The sequence below is a fragment of the Callithrix jacchus genome, chromosome 16, assembly GCF_049354715.1.
Source record: "Callithrix jacchus isolate 240 chromosome 16, calJac240_pri, whole genome shotgun sequence".
NCBI classification, from domain to species: domain Eukaryota; kingdom Metazoa; phylum Chordata; class Mammalia; order Primates; family Cebidae; genus Callithrix; species Callithrix jacchus.
The window spans coordinates 100,562,284-100,577,414 of NC_133517.1; the positions used below are offsets into that span (position 1 = coordinate 100,562,284).

Consider the following 15,131-nt stretch of genomic DNA (forward strand, 5'->3'; position numbering starts at 1 on the left):
TTGGGTAGCATTAGAATCTGTATTTTACATGAGAGAGCATACTGAGTTGGTGTATATACTCCAAAACAGAGTAGAATAAGGCATTGTATATTTTTTCTAACAAACTATATTCAGAGCCATTTTCTTTTCACTTTGGGGCGCCTAGATATTAATTAGATATTTTTCGATTCACGTAAATTTCAAATTTCTGTATTTTACATCAGAGAGCATACTGAGTTGGTATATATACTCCAAAACAGAGTAGAATAAGGCATTGTATATTTTTTTCTGACAGCGTATATTCAGAGCAATTTTGCTTTTAACATTAAGGTGCCTAGATAATATTTAGATTTTTTTCAATTCGCTTAAATATAGAATTACTGTATTTTACATGAGAGAGCATGTGGAGGTGGTGTATATACTCCAACACAGAGTAGAATAAGTCATTGTATATTTTTTCTGACAGATTTTGTTTAGAGCAATTTTGTTTTTAATATTCAGGTGCCTAGATCATATTTAGATTTTTTTGTTTCGGGTAAAATTAGAATTTCTGTATTTTACATGAGAGAGCATACGGAGTTGCTTTATATACTCCAGAACAGAGTAGAATAAGGTATTGTATATTTTACCTAACAGACTATATTCTCAGAAATTTTCTTTTAGCTGTGGGAGGCCTAGATATTATTTAGATTTTTTTCGATTCGCGTAAAATTAGAATTTTGGTATTTTACATGAGAGAGCATATTTAGTTTGTGTATATACTGCAAAACAGAGTAGAAAAGGGCAATTTATATTTTTTATGACAGATTTTATTCAGAGCAATTTTCCTTTTAACATTGGGGTGCCTAGATAATATTTAGATTTTTTTCGATTCGCGTAAAATTAGAATTTTGGTAGTTTACGTGCGACAGCATACTGAGTTGGGGTATATACTCCAAAAAAGAGTAGAAATAGGCATTGTATATTTTTTCATAGAGACTATATTCAGAGACGGTTTCTTTTAATTTTGGGGCACCTAGATAACACTTCGATTTTTTCAATTCACGTAAAATTAGAATTTCCGTATTTTACATGAGAGAACATATTGAGTTGGTGTATATACTCCAAAACAGAGTAGAAGAGGACATTGTATATTTTTTCTGACAGATTATATTCAGAGCAATTTTTCTTTTATTATTCGGTTGCCTAGATAATATTTAGATTTTTTTCGATTCACGTAAAATTAGAATTTCGGTATTTCACATGAGAGAGCATATTGAGTTGGTGTATATACTCCAAAACAGAGTAGTGTAAGGCATTGTATATTTATTCTGACAGATTATATTCAGAGCAATTTTGCTATTAACATTAAGGTGCCTAGATAAAATGTAGATTTTTTTCGATTCACTTAAATATAGAATTTCTGTATTTTACATGAGAGAGCATATGGAGGTGGTGTATATACTCCAACACAGAGTAGAATAGGGCATTGTATATTTTTTCTGACAGATTTGATTCAGAGCAATTTTGTTTTTAATATTGGGTTGCCTAGATCGTATTTAGATTTTTTCGATTCGGGTAAAATTAGAATTTCTGTATTTTACATGAGAGAGCATACGGAGTTGCTGTATATACTCCAAAACAGAGTAGAATAAGGTATTGTATATTTTAACTAACAGACTATATTCAGAGCCATTTTCTTTTAGCTGTGGGAGGCCTAGATATTATTTAGATTTTTTTCGATTCACGTAAAATTAGAATTTCGGTATTTTACATGAGAGGGCATGTTTAGTTGGTGTATATACTGCAAAACACAGTAGAAAAGGGCATTGTATATTTTTTATGACAGATTATATTCAGAGCAATTTTCCTTTTAACATTGGGGTGCCTAGATAATATTTAGATTTTTTTCGATTCGCATAAAGTTAGAATTTTGGTAGTTTACATGAGAGAGCATATTGAATTGGTGTATATACTCCAAAACAGAGTACAAAAGGGCATTGTATATTTTTTCTGACAGATTATATTCACAGCAATTTTGCTTTTAACATTGGGGTGCCTAGATAATATTTAGATTTTTTTCGATTCGCATAAAATTAAAATTTCGGTATTTTCCCTGAGCGAGCATACTGAGTTGGTGTATATAATCCAAAACTAAGTAGAATAAGGCATTGTATATTTTTTCTAACAGTCTACATACAGAGCCATTTTCTTTTAACTTTGGGGCACCTAGATATTATTTAGATTTTTTTCGATTCACGTTAAAATAGAATTTCGGTATTTTATATGAGAGAGCATACTGAGTTGGTGTATATACTCCAAAACGGAGTAGAATACGGCATTGTATATTTTTTTCTAACAGACTATACTCAGAGCCATTTTCTTTTAACTTTGGGGCACCTAGATATTATTTAGATTTTTTTCGATTCGCATAAAATTAGAATTTCGGTATTTTACATGAGAGAGCATATTGAGTTGGTGTATATACAACAAAACAGAGTAGAAAACAGCATTGTATATTTTTTCTGACAGATTATATTCAGAGAAGTTTTGCTTTTAACATTGGGGTGCCTAGATATTATTTAGATTTTTTTCAATTCGCTTAAATATAGAATTTCTCTATTTTACCTGAGAGAGCATAAGGAGTTGGTGTATAAACTCCAAAACAGAGTAGAATAAGGCATTGTATAATTTTTCTTACGGACTATATTCAGAGCCATTTTCTTTTAACTTTGGGGCACCTAGTCATTTTTTAGATTTTTTTCGATTCGCATAAAATTAGAATTTCGGTATTTTACATGAGAGAGCATATTGAGTTGGTGTACATACACCAAAACATAGTAGAAAAGGGCATTGTAAATTTTTTTTTCACAGATTATATTCAGAGTAATTTTGCTTTTATCATTGGGGTGCCTGAAAAAATTTAGATTATTTTTGATTCACGTAAAATTAGAAATACGGTATTTTACATGAGAGAGCATACTGAGTTGGCGTATATACTCCAAAATAGAGTAGAATGAGGCATTGTATATTTTTTCTAACACACTATATTGAGAACCATTTTCTTTTAACATTGGGGCGCCTAGATATTATTTAGATTTTCTTCGATTTCCGTAAAATTAGAATTTCAGTATTTTACATGAGAGAGCATACTGAGTTGGCGTATATACTCCAAAACCAAGTAGAATAAGCATTGTATATTTTTTCACAGATTATATTAGTAGAAATTTTGCTTTTAATATTGGGTGCCTAGATTATATTTAGATTTTTTTCGATTCGCTTAAATATAGAATTTCTGTATTTAACATGAGAGAGCATATGGAGTTGGTGTATATACTCCAAAACACAGTAGAATAGGGCATTGTATATTTTCTCTGACAGATTATATTCAGAGCAATTTTGTTTTTAAACTTGGGGTGCCTAGAAATCATTTAGATTTATTCGATTTGGGTAAAATTAGGATTTCTGTATTTTATATGAGAGAGCACACTGAGTTGTTTTATATACTCCAAAATAGAGTAGAAAAAGGCATTGTATATTATTTCTAACAGACTATATTCAGAGCCAGTTTATTTTAACTTTGTGGCACCTAGATGTTATTTAGATTTTTTTCGATTCACGTAAAATTAGAATTTCGGTATTTTACATGAGAGAGCATACTGAGTTGGTGTATATACTACAAAACAGTGTAGAAAAAAGCATTGTATATTTTTTCTGACAGAATATATTCAGAGCAATTTTGCTTTTAACATTCGGGTGCCTAGAAAATATTTAGATTTTTTTCGATTCACGTAAAATTAGAATTTTGGTATTTTACATGAGAGAGCATATTGAGTTGGTTTATATACTTCAAACCAGAGTTCAAAAGGGCATTGTATATTTTTTCTGACAGATTATATTCAGAGCAATTTTGGTTAATACATTGGGGTGCCTAGATATTTTTTAGATTTATTTCGATTTGCTTAAATATAGAATTTCCGTATTTTACATGAGAGAGCATATGGAGTTGGTGTATATACTCCAAAACAGAGTAGAATAGGGCATTGTATATTTTTTCTGACAGATTATATTCAGAGCAATTTTGTTTTTATCATTGGTGTGCCTAGATATTATTTAGATTTTTTTTGATTCACGTAAAATTAGAATTTTGGTATTTTACATGAGAGAGCATACTGAGTTGGTGTATATACTCCAAAACCGAGTAGAATAAGGCATTGTATATTTTTTCTGACAGATTATATTCAGAGCAATTTTGCTTTTAACATTGGGGTTCCTAGATCATATTTAGATTTGTGTTGATTCCCTTAAATATAGAATTTTTGTATTTTACATGAGAGAGCATATGGAGTTGGTGTATATACTCCAAAACAGAAGAGAATAGGGAATTTTATATTTATTCTGACAAATTATATTCAGAGAAATTTTCTTTTTAACATTGGGGTGCCTAGATAATATTTAGATTTTTTCGATTCGGGTAAAATTGGAATTTCTGTATTTTACATGAGAGAGCATACTGAGTTGGTGTATATACTCCAAAACAGAGTAGAATAAGGCATTGTATATGTTCTCTAACACACTATATTCAGAGCCAGTTTTTTTTAACTTTGGGACGCCTAGATATTATTTAGATTCTTTTCGATTCGTGTAAATTTAGAATTTCGGTTTTTTACGTGAGAGAGCTTATGGAGTTGGTTTATATACTGCAAAACAGAGTAGAATAATGCATTGTATAGTTTCTCTAACAGACTATATTCAGAGCCAGTTTCTATTAACTTTGCGGCACCTAGATATTATTTAGATTTTTTTCGATTAACGTAAAATTAGAATTTCGTTTTTTTACATGAGAGAGCATATTGAGTTGGTGTATATAATCCAAAACAGAGTAGAAAAGGGCATTGTATATTTTTTCTGAACATATTATATTCAGAGCAATTTTGCTTTTAACATTCAGGTGCCTAGATAATATTTAGATTTTTTTCAATTCACGTAAAATTAGAATTTCGGTATTTTACATGAGAGAGCACACTGAGTTGGTGTATATACTCCAAAACAGGGTAGAATAAGGCATTGTATATTTTTTTTGACAGATTATATTTAGAGCAATTTTGCTTTTAAGATTGAGGTGCCTAGATAATATTTAGATATTTTTCGATTCGCTTAAATATAGAATTTCTGTATTTTACATGAGAGAGCATACGGAGTTGGTGCATATATTCCAAAACAGAGTAGAATAGGGCGTTGTATATTTTTTCTGACAGATTATATTCAGAGTAATTTTGCTTTTATCATTGGGGTGCCTGAAAAAATTTAGATTATTTTTGATTCACGTAAAATTAGAAATACGCTATTTTACATGAGAGAGCATACTGAGTTGGTGTATATACTCCAAGAGAGTAGAATAGGGTATTGTATATTTTTCTGACAGAAAATTTCCAGAGCCATTTTCTTTTAGCTTTCGGGTGCCTACATATTATTTAGATTTTTTTCAATTCGCGTAAAATTCGAATTTCGGTATTTGACATGAGAGAGCATACTGAGATGGTGTATATACTCCAAAACAGAGTAGAATAAGGCATTGTATATTTTTTCTGACAGATTATATTCAGAGCAATTTCGTTCTAATATTGGGGTGCCTATATTTTATTTAGATTTTTTTTCAATTCGCTTCAATATAGAACTTCTGTATTTTACACGAGAGAGCACATGGATTTGGTGTATATACTCCAAAACAGAGTAGAATAGAACATTGTATATTTTTTCTGACAGATTATATTCAGAGCAATTTTTTTTTTAACATTGGGGTGCCTAGATTATACTTAGACTTTTTCGATTCGGGTAAATTTAGAATTTCTGTATTTTACATGAGAGAGCATACTGAGTTGGTGTATATACTCCAAACAGAGTAGAAAATGGCATTGTATATTTTCTCAGACAAATTATATTGAGAGCAATTTTGCTTTTAACATTGGGTTGCCTGGATAATATTTAGATTTTTTTTGATTCACGTAAAATTCGCATTTCTGTATTTTACATGAGAGAGCATACTGAGTTGGTGTATATATTCCAAAAGAGAGTAGAATAGGGCATTGTATATTTTTTCTAACAGACTATATTCAGAGCCATTTTTTTTTTTTTTTTGCTTAGGGGCGCCTAGATATTTAGATTTTTTTCGATTCACGTAAAATTAGAATTTCGGTATTATACATGAGAGAGCATATTGAGTTGGTGTATATACTCCCAAAAAGAGTAGAAATGGGCATTTTATATATTTTCTGACAGATTATATTCAGAGCAATTTTGCTTTTAACATTCGGATGCCTAGATAATATTTAAAATTTTTCGATTAACGTAAAATTAGAATCTCGGTATTTTACATGAGAGAACATACTGATTTGGCGTATATACTCCAAAACAGAGTAGAATGAGGCATTGTATTTTTTTTTAACAGACTATTCTGAGAACCATTTCTTTTAACATTGGGGCACCTAGATATTATTTAGATTTTATTCGATTTCCATAAAATTAGAATTTCAGTATTTTACATGAGAGAGAATATTGAGTTGGTGTATATAATCCACAACAAAGTAGAATAGGGCATTGTATATTTTTTCTGACAGAGTATATTCAGAGCAATTTTGCTTTTAACATTGTGGTGCCTAGTTAATATTTAGATTTTTTTTGATTCATGTAAATTTACAATTTCGGTATTTTACATGAGAGAGCATACTGAGTTGGTGTATATACTCCAAAACAGAGTAGAATAAACATTGTATATTTTTTTGACAGATTATATTCAGAGCAATTTTGTTTTTAATATTGGGGTGCCTATATTATATTTAGATTTTTTTTCAATTCGCTTCAATATAGAATTTCTGTATTTTACATGAGAGAGCATATGGAGTTGGTGTATCTACTCCAAAAAAGGGTAGAATATGGCATTGTATATTTTTTCTGACAGATTATATTAAGGGCAATTTTGTTTTTAACATTGGGGTGCCTAGATTATATTTAGATTTTTTCGATTTGGGTAAAATTATTATTTCTGTATTTTACATGAGAGAGCATACTGAGTTGGTGTATATACTCCAAAACAGAGTAGAATAAGGCATTGTATATTTTTTCTAACGGACAATATTGAGAGCCATTTTCTTTTAACTTTGGGGTGCCTAGATAATATTTAGATTTTTTCGATTCATGTAAATTTAGAATTTCGGTATTTCACATGAGAGAGCATATTGAGTTGGTGTATATACACCGAAACAGAGTAGAAAAGGGCATTGTATATTTTTTCTGACAGATTATATTCAGAGCAATTTTCCTTTTAACATTGGGGTGCCTAGATAATATTTAGATTTTTTTCGATTCGCATAAAATTAGAATTTTGGTAGTTTACATGAGAGAGCATATTGAATTGGTGTATATACTCCAAAACAGAGTACAAAAGGGCATTGTATATTTTTTCTGACAGATTATATTCACAGCAATTTTGCTTTTAACATTGGGGTGCCTAGATAATATTTAGATTTTTTTCGATTCGCATAAAATTAAAATTTTGGTATTTTCCCTGAGCGAGCATACTGAGTTGGTGTATATAATCCAAAACTAAGTAGAATAAGGCATTGTGTATTTTTTCTAACAGTCTTAATTCAGTCCTGAATGTAATAAAATCTTTTTTATTATTGAGCTATTCTACCAAAAGTATTAAAACATGTAGTTAAACTCCCAGTAAACACTATTTTTACCCAAATCACAAACTGCCAATCCCTTAAGTCTTGAGCTCCCAAGGGGAATTAGGAACCCTCCTGTGGCATTCCTCTTCTAAACGTCTGCTGAACAAAACTTGATGTTGCATTTTCAAAGAGCCCAAATGGATTACTTTTATGAAGTTTGGGGCAAATGAATTACACATGTATATAACCCTCCCTCAACACCCAGAAGGTATGCGGACATGCAGAATTCAAAAGTCTGAGGGTGACTGTGCTCAGGGGGTGAAGGGATGCTTAGAAACCACCTCTTTGAGGAGGAAGGCAGGACGTTCAATAAGAGCGGGTGGCTACCAAAGAACTAAATTTTAACGCAACAAAGGTGAGTCCATCTCCCCGCAACCACAGGCATCCAACCCAGGAACACCTGGCTCCGCCTGGATGACTGAGGTGCAGCTGGAGGGGGACTGAAAGGGTCAGACCATGGGATTGTTTTCCACTTTGGGCTTTTACACAGCAGTTTTGAAGACAAAAGGGCTTTTCAGCTAGGTTTGGTTCACCGTTCCCCTCCTCCCAGGCCCAAGCTTGGTCCCCAATGTCCCCAGCAATGCTTTGGACGTCCCTCACTTTGCTGTTTTTTTGGGGGGCCACTGCCCACCCCTAGGTTGCGTGCTGTCCCTCCTAGAGAGAGGTGGATGGCCATGACATTCCAGGGAGGAAACAGGGAAGGGCGAAGGGGCAACGACACCCTTCTAAAGTTTCACCCCAGAAAGGCATCCCACTCGGCCCAGGAGGCGCCCTCAGGCTACAACCTTCCCGTGAGCCTCCTCCCTTTGCCCCGCCCCTCAGCACGGGGGAGGGGCGCTGTGCAGCCGGCGCTCTCTGATTGCCTGCCGCGTCAGGGTTCCACGCCGGGATTGTGCTGTGGGCAGCTGTCCGCGCCTGCGTGCACAACGTGGAGAACCAGCGTTGGGAGTTGCTGGAAGTTGGAGGCGAGGGAGCGGTCACTCGCAATGAGCGCGGGCGGCACTGGGCGCAAGGTGGAGAGCAGTCCCTAGTCTAAGACTTTCCATTGCCCTCCGGCACCGCCAGTACCATGGACTCCACCATGCTGCGGCCCCTCGGCGATGCGGTGCAGCTGCCACTCGACCAAGTGGGTTCAGGTACCACGAGGCACCGAGGCGTTGGGCACGCACCCTCGCTGCCCTTTGTGGCCATGGTGCCACCAGACCGGGGGCCTGGGAGAGGGGTGGGGACTGGGGCCCGCCACTGCTGGAAGGGAGGGGAAGACAAGCCTGTCCCAGTGACCTCTAACTTCCGCTGGCCTCCTCTCTGCCTCCATGCCTCTGGGGCATGCGCCCCAGACCCCCATCCGTCGCCCAGGGCCGGGGTGATCCAGGGGTCGGTGCTGGCGACAGTCTCGGCGAGGGTCTTCATGTAGACTTGAGGGTGTGCGTGCTGGTCCCTGCCCTCTGCCGCAGTGGGGCTGAAACTCAGCTGTTGGGTCCCTTCGGGTGCACAGGCTGGGATGTAGATGGAGCAGAAGTCTGTGCTCCGGAGAGGCCGGCGTGGTAGTGCCTGCCTGGCAGGTGGCTCTGAACGACCCCCGGAAAGGCTGAGGCGTGGGTCTAGGCGTGAACGGTGCATTAGAGATGGTGTCCATGAGTGCGAGGGGCACAAAGAAAGCCCCCTTTCCACAGTAGAGTTCTGACTCCACTTCTAAAATACTTTTCTGCACGCCTCTGTACCTCATAAATCTATTTTATTATTTTTTGCAATGGAAAAAAACAGCTCTGTTTTTGTAAAAAAAAAAAAAAAAAGAATTTTCTATTAGGCCTAGAAAGAAACTTAAAAAGTGTTTCTTCTTTTATCTAATCGGAACTTGTGTATGTGCACACACCCGTGTGACAGAAAGAGCCAGGGAGAGAGGGAGGGAGAGGAGGTGAAGGCAAGAAGAGAGAGAGCGATTAAAAAGCAAGTGCACTGTGGCAAGCTCGTCTGGACTAAGTGAGAAGCAGGCGGTTGTGGTGATGAGATAGGAGCTTGGAATGCTTCCTGGTACCAAGACTGTCATAAGTGGAATTGGGGTCTGAAAAAGTGACAGCAAAATTCAGCGTTCCTTTGACAACCACTCAGAAAATAGAATGTGAGGAAGCAGGAGGAAGGGAAGGTGTGGGGCCAGCCATGAGAATGCACCCCGCTGCTCCACGGATGCCTAGAAATGCTGGTCACTTATAGGGCACAGGTGAGGGGAAGTCTGGACTGGTGGCAGTAGTGCTGCCAAGCCATGTAGCCTGCTCTCTCAACGGTGAATGTTCTTGCATAAGTAGTGGGGAAGATTATTCCCTAGTTTATATAGGCCCCATTTGTCCTAGACACAGATTTTAATGTTCTCAGGTGATCGCTTGCTTGATTGTCTGTGTAACACATCAGCAATCCTTTTTTTTTTCTGGAAAGGTCTAGGCAGTAAATATTTTAGGCTTGGCAGCCCATATGGTCTCTGTCACAGCTACTCATCTCTGTGGTTGTGGTGTGAAAGCAGCCATAGAAATGGGTAATAAAGGAGTGGGGCTGAGTTCCAAAGTACTTTTATGAGAACTGAAAATTGCATTTTATATAATTGTTGACATGTCCCAAAATATTGTTACTTTTTTGAATTCTTTCACATTCGTGGCTCATGAGCTGTCTGACAAGAGACGACAGGCAGGAATTGGTGGATGGGCCATGGTTGCCCAAACCCTGTGTCCAAATCATGGCATTGTACAAGCAGGAGGGATCTCTGACCCTCTCTTTTTTTCCTCTTTCCTTCTTTTCAGTTTCTCATTGTGCTGATTTGGAAACCAGAAATCGAAAGCTCTGGGAAGTGAACTCTTTCTGCCTTAACCTGTTAGTGGCAGTGTTAGGATAAAATTTCAGGTCTCAAGGAGCACTTCTTAGAGCCCATATCAGACTGAATGCTGCTTTTGTGATTGCAGAAGGCATACCATCCTCTGGTACACTAGCTCCTTAGCGTCACCCTGAATCTGAAACTTAGTTCTTCATAAAGTCTTTTGTTCTATGATTCCTCAGTGCATCATTTGCTAATTTGCGCCAGTTATTCTGTTTAACACAACTGAGATATAGACATAAGCAAAGTTCCTACCCTTTAGGAACTCACTTCTTCAGGGCCTGGTTTTGATAATCCAGACAAAGCTACTTAAATGTAGTTTTATCCTTAAAAGCAAAATCGGCTGCACTTATGTAAGTTACAATAATAATTAGAATTTAGGAAAAATCCATTCTCAAAACAAGAAGGCAAAGAGAATAAAAAATAAACATCCAAGTCACCCTCTGACTGTGCGTTGGTTTTAAAACAACAAGACTATTATTTTAAGTGAACACAAGGAAAATTTTGCTAACAAGCGAGTACAATTTCTAACAGGTGATACATCGACTCCTCTGATTCCAGACATTTCCGAAAGTGCCCTTACTACCTACATTACTTCCTTCTGTAAAGCTCTACTGATTAAGACTTTATCTTTTGTGGTTGGATTGTTGCTTTTGGAATTACAATTCCAAAATTTTGCTTTGGGAATGAATGTCTCCCCATGTTTGCCAGGGTAGTCTCCAAAGCCTGACCTTATGATCTGCCTACCTGAGCTGCCCAAAGTACTGGGATTACAGATGTGAGCCACCACACTGGGCATTTTTTTTTAATTACACTGAAGACTTTTGAAAGGGTTGTGTGTTGTATGAACTCCCTCCTCACCCAATTCTCATGGATGGGAAAATGCTGCTGCTTCATTTTAAAGCTAACGAGCTGCATGAACAGGAACTTCTAATTAACAATTCAAACTGATTAGCTCCTGTCCCTGAAGGCTGGAGAACACGGGAACTGCTATCCCATCTGAATACAATCCAAAGGCAAAAGGCTGTGGCCAAGTTGAAATAATGGGGCAGATAGAAGCGATAAAGACTGGAGCTGGGAGTGGCCCGTACTTCAAGTTAAGCCAAACAAAGGTGTTTGCATGTTTTATATGGGCCAAATAGGAATTCCATAATAGAGAAAACCATTGATTTTAAGGAGGACGCTGCCCTGAAAAGCTTCCTGCCAGGGGTAAGGAAGAGGCTGCCCAGGACCCCCAGAGGCAGGTGGTAGGAGGGCTCTTAGTGGCTTCCTAGAAACTGTATTACCTGAGGTAGTGAACTGCTGTCAGAGATCCCTACCAGGAGAATTTCTCAGGAACGCATGAGAAAGGGCCCAAAACTGCATGACTGCTCCTAAAATGTGACACCATAATACAGCTGAACTATTCAATAAAGCCCTATCTGTTCCTCTGTCTCTCCTTTCTCCCTGCCCCTATCCAACCCTAGAAGAGCCAGAAAGCACTGCTAAGAAGTGAGGGTGGGTGGTCATAAACAAACACACTGCCCTCCTTTCCCTTCCCACTGTGGGTTTCTCAGGCTGAGGCTGTCACAGAGGAGGAGGGATGAAAATTGTTTTCGTTGATATTTTATCATGAACATTTATGAACGTACAACAAAGTTGAAAAAACTTTACAGTGAACACTTTAACTGTATCTTCACCAACTTGGAGTCTTGTTTTATCTCATGTCCATCCATAGATCCATCTTTCTATCCATCCAGTAATCCATTATAGTTTTTAGGCATTTTAAAGTAAATTGCAGACATCAGTAACTCAACGTGCATTAACTAGAATTTGGTACCTTTTTTTTTCCTTTTGGTGTAAAGTTTACAAATGATGAAATGCAAAAATTTTAAGTATGTATTTACCGAATTTTGACAAAAGTATACATATGTGTAACCCAAAACTCTATCAAATAAAGAACATTACTATAATCCCTGATATGGTTTGGCTGTGTCCTCACCCAAATCTCTTCTTGAATTGTAGCTCCCAGAATTCCCACGTGTTGTGGGAGGGACCTGGTGGGAGAGAATTTAATCATGGTGACAGTTTCCCCCATATTGTTCTTGTGATAGTGAATAAGTCTCACAAGAGCTGATGCTTCTATAAGAGGAAAGCCCTTTTGCTTGTTTCTCATTTCTCTCTTGTCTGCCACCATGTAAGATGTCCCTTTGACTTTCTGCCGTGATGATGAGGCCTCCCCAGCCAGGTGCAACTGTGAGTCCCTTAAACCTTTTGTGAATAAAGTACCCAGTATCAGGTATGTCTTTATCAGCAGTGAAAAAACGGACTAATACAATCCCAGAAAGTTTCCTCATGACTTGTCTCAGTCTCCAGCTCTGTACCCTTGGATTTTTTTCATTGTAGACTAAGTTTGCCAACTTTAGAAATTCCACATAACTTGAATCATGTTGTGATAACCCTATATATAAGGCTCCCTTCAGTCCACAAAATAATTTTTATATTTATCAGTCAGGTTACACATATCAGTATCTCTTTCATTTTTATTGCTGAGTAGTATTTCATGCTATGAAATAACGTAGTTCGCTACCTGATCCTCTATTTGTGGTCACCAGAAATATTTTCAACTTTTGATTATTATGAGTAAAGCTATTGTGGTCTTCTATAAGTATTTTTATTAACATGTATTTTCACTAATTTGGGTAGATTCCTAACTCGGAAATTTATTATAGATGAGATGTATATTCGTTCTATAAGAAAATTCCAGAAATTTGACAAAGTAGTTGTACTGTTTTATAGTCCCATTAGCAATAGTTATAGTTGTGCTGTATTCTTGCCAACATTTGGTGTTTAGTCTTTCCCAACCTAGTTATTTTGTGGGGTGTGTAGTAGTATCTCACTGTGGTTTTAATCTGCATTTCCTTGATGTTAACCATTTTGTCCCACTTGTATATTATCTTTGCAAAGTGGCTCCCCCAATTTCTTCCCCTTCTAAACAGTAATTGTTCTCTTTTTTTCTTTTAGTTCTGTCATCCAGGCTGGAAGGCAATGGTGCAATGTTGGCTCACTACAGCCTCTGCTTCCTGGGCTCAAGCGATCCTACCACCTCAGTCTCCCAATTAGCTGATACCAGGCTAACTTTTTGTATTGATATTAGCCAACATACAAGGCTAATTTTTTGTACTTATACTAGGTATCAGGGTCTCACCATGTTGCCCAGACTAGTCTCAAACTCCTGGCCTTAAGCCATTCATCCTCCTCGGCCTCCCAAAGTACTGGCACTACAGGTGTGAGCCACTGTGCCCAGCCTTATTTTGAGGTTATAAAACTGCTTTCTATATTCTGGAAATCAGGCTCTTTACTGAAAATAGATTTATGACCATTTTCTGTCAGGCTGTGGCTTGCATATTCTTTTGTTTAATGTATCTTTTAATTTTCCCGGACACATTTTCTGCAAAATTCGTGTTAGTTTTTGTTGTATTTTTCAGATACTTTGTTCATTTCATCTAAGTTGCAGAATTTGTCACCATGACGTTGTTTATGATAGTCTCTTATTATCCTTTTCACGTCTGCAGGATCTGTAGTGATAGTTTCACTTCGCTTTCACTTCTGATATTGATACTATTTGTGTTTCCTCTCTTTTTTTCATGATCAGAGTAGCTTAAGGTTTATTAATGTTGATATTTTAAAACAACCAGCTTCTTTGCTTTGTTAGTTTTCTCTATTATTTTGTCTGTCTTCAATTTGGTTTATCTCTGCACTTTTACCTTTATTGTTTCCTTCTTACTACTTCGTTGGAGTTTTCTTTGCTCTGTGTGTGTGTGTGTTTTCAATCTTCTTTAGGTGAACATTTACGTCATTGATTTTAGACCTTTCTCTTTTTCTTCTATTGCAGTATAAGCATGTACGGCTATACTTCCCTCTGGGAACTCCCATAGCTGTAATTCATAAGTGTTGGCATGTTGTATTTTGATTATCCCTTAGAATAAAATATTTTATATTCTACCTTTTGCTTTCTTCTTGGGCTTGTGTATTATATTTAATCTCCAAGTACTTGGAGCTTTCCTAGTTCTCTTATTGTTAATTTCTGTTTTAATCCTATTGTGGCCAGGTAACATACACTGCATGAATTCAATTTGATTTAATCTATTCAGTCTTGTTTTACGACCTAGCATGTGACCTATCCTAGTGAACACTACATGTACTTGAAACATACAGTATTCTGTGGTTATTGGGTGTCGTCTTCCATTGGTTTGTTTAAGATGGTGGAGAGTGTTGTTCAGGTCATCTGCATCTTGACTAAGATTTTGTCTAGTTTATCTATCAATTGCTTGGGAGATGGGTATTAAAATCACCAATCAAAATTGTGGATTGTTTGTTTATTCCTTTAGTTCAATTTTGTTTTGTGCAAATTGATGTACAAATTATTTTTAATCCATTTTTTTGATTAAAAAATCTTCTGTAATCATGAACTATCCCTCTTTATCTTTGGAAATACTGTTTTGACTTAAGCACATTTTATTTGGTATTAATATAGCTTCTTCACACTTCCATTGCTGACTGTTTGCATAGTATATCGTTTTAAATGTACTCATTTAGGGTCA

At 36.6% G+C, this 15,131-nt stretch overlaps 1 long non-coding RNA gene across 5 annotated transcripts in view; it reads left to right on the forward strand.

Moving 5' to 3' along the window:
* Positions 1–8,545: 8,545 nt before the first annotated feature.
* LOC144579672 (uncharacterized) overlaps positions 8,546–15,131 on the forward strand; it is a 91,207-nt gene continuing 84,621 nt past the window's right edge. For all 5 annotated transcript variants that reach the window (XR_013527819.1, XR_013527816.1, XR_013527818.1 and 2 more), the window contains exon 1: positions 8,546–8,814. This is a non-coding gene — a long non-coding RNA (uncharacterized LOC144579672). The remainder of the gene's footprint in view (positions 8,815–15,131) is intronic.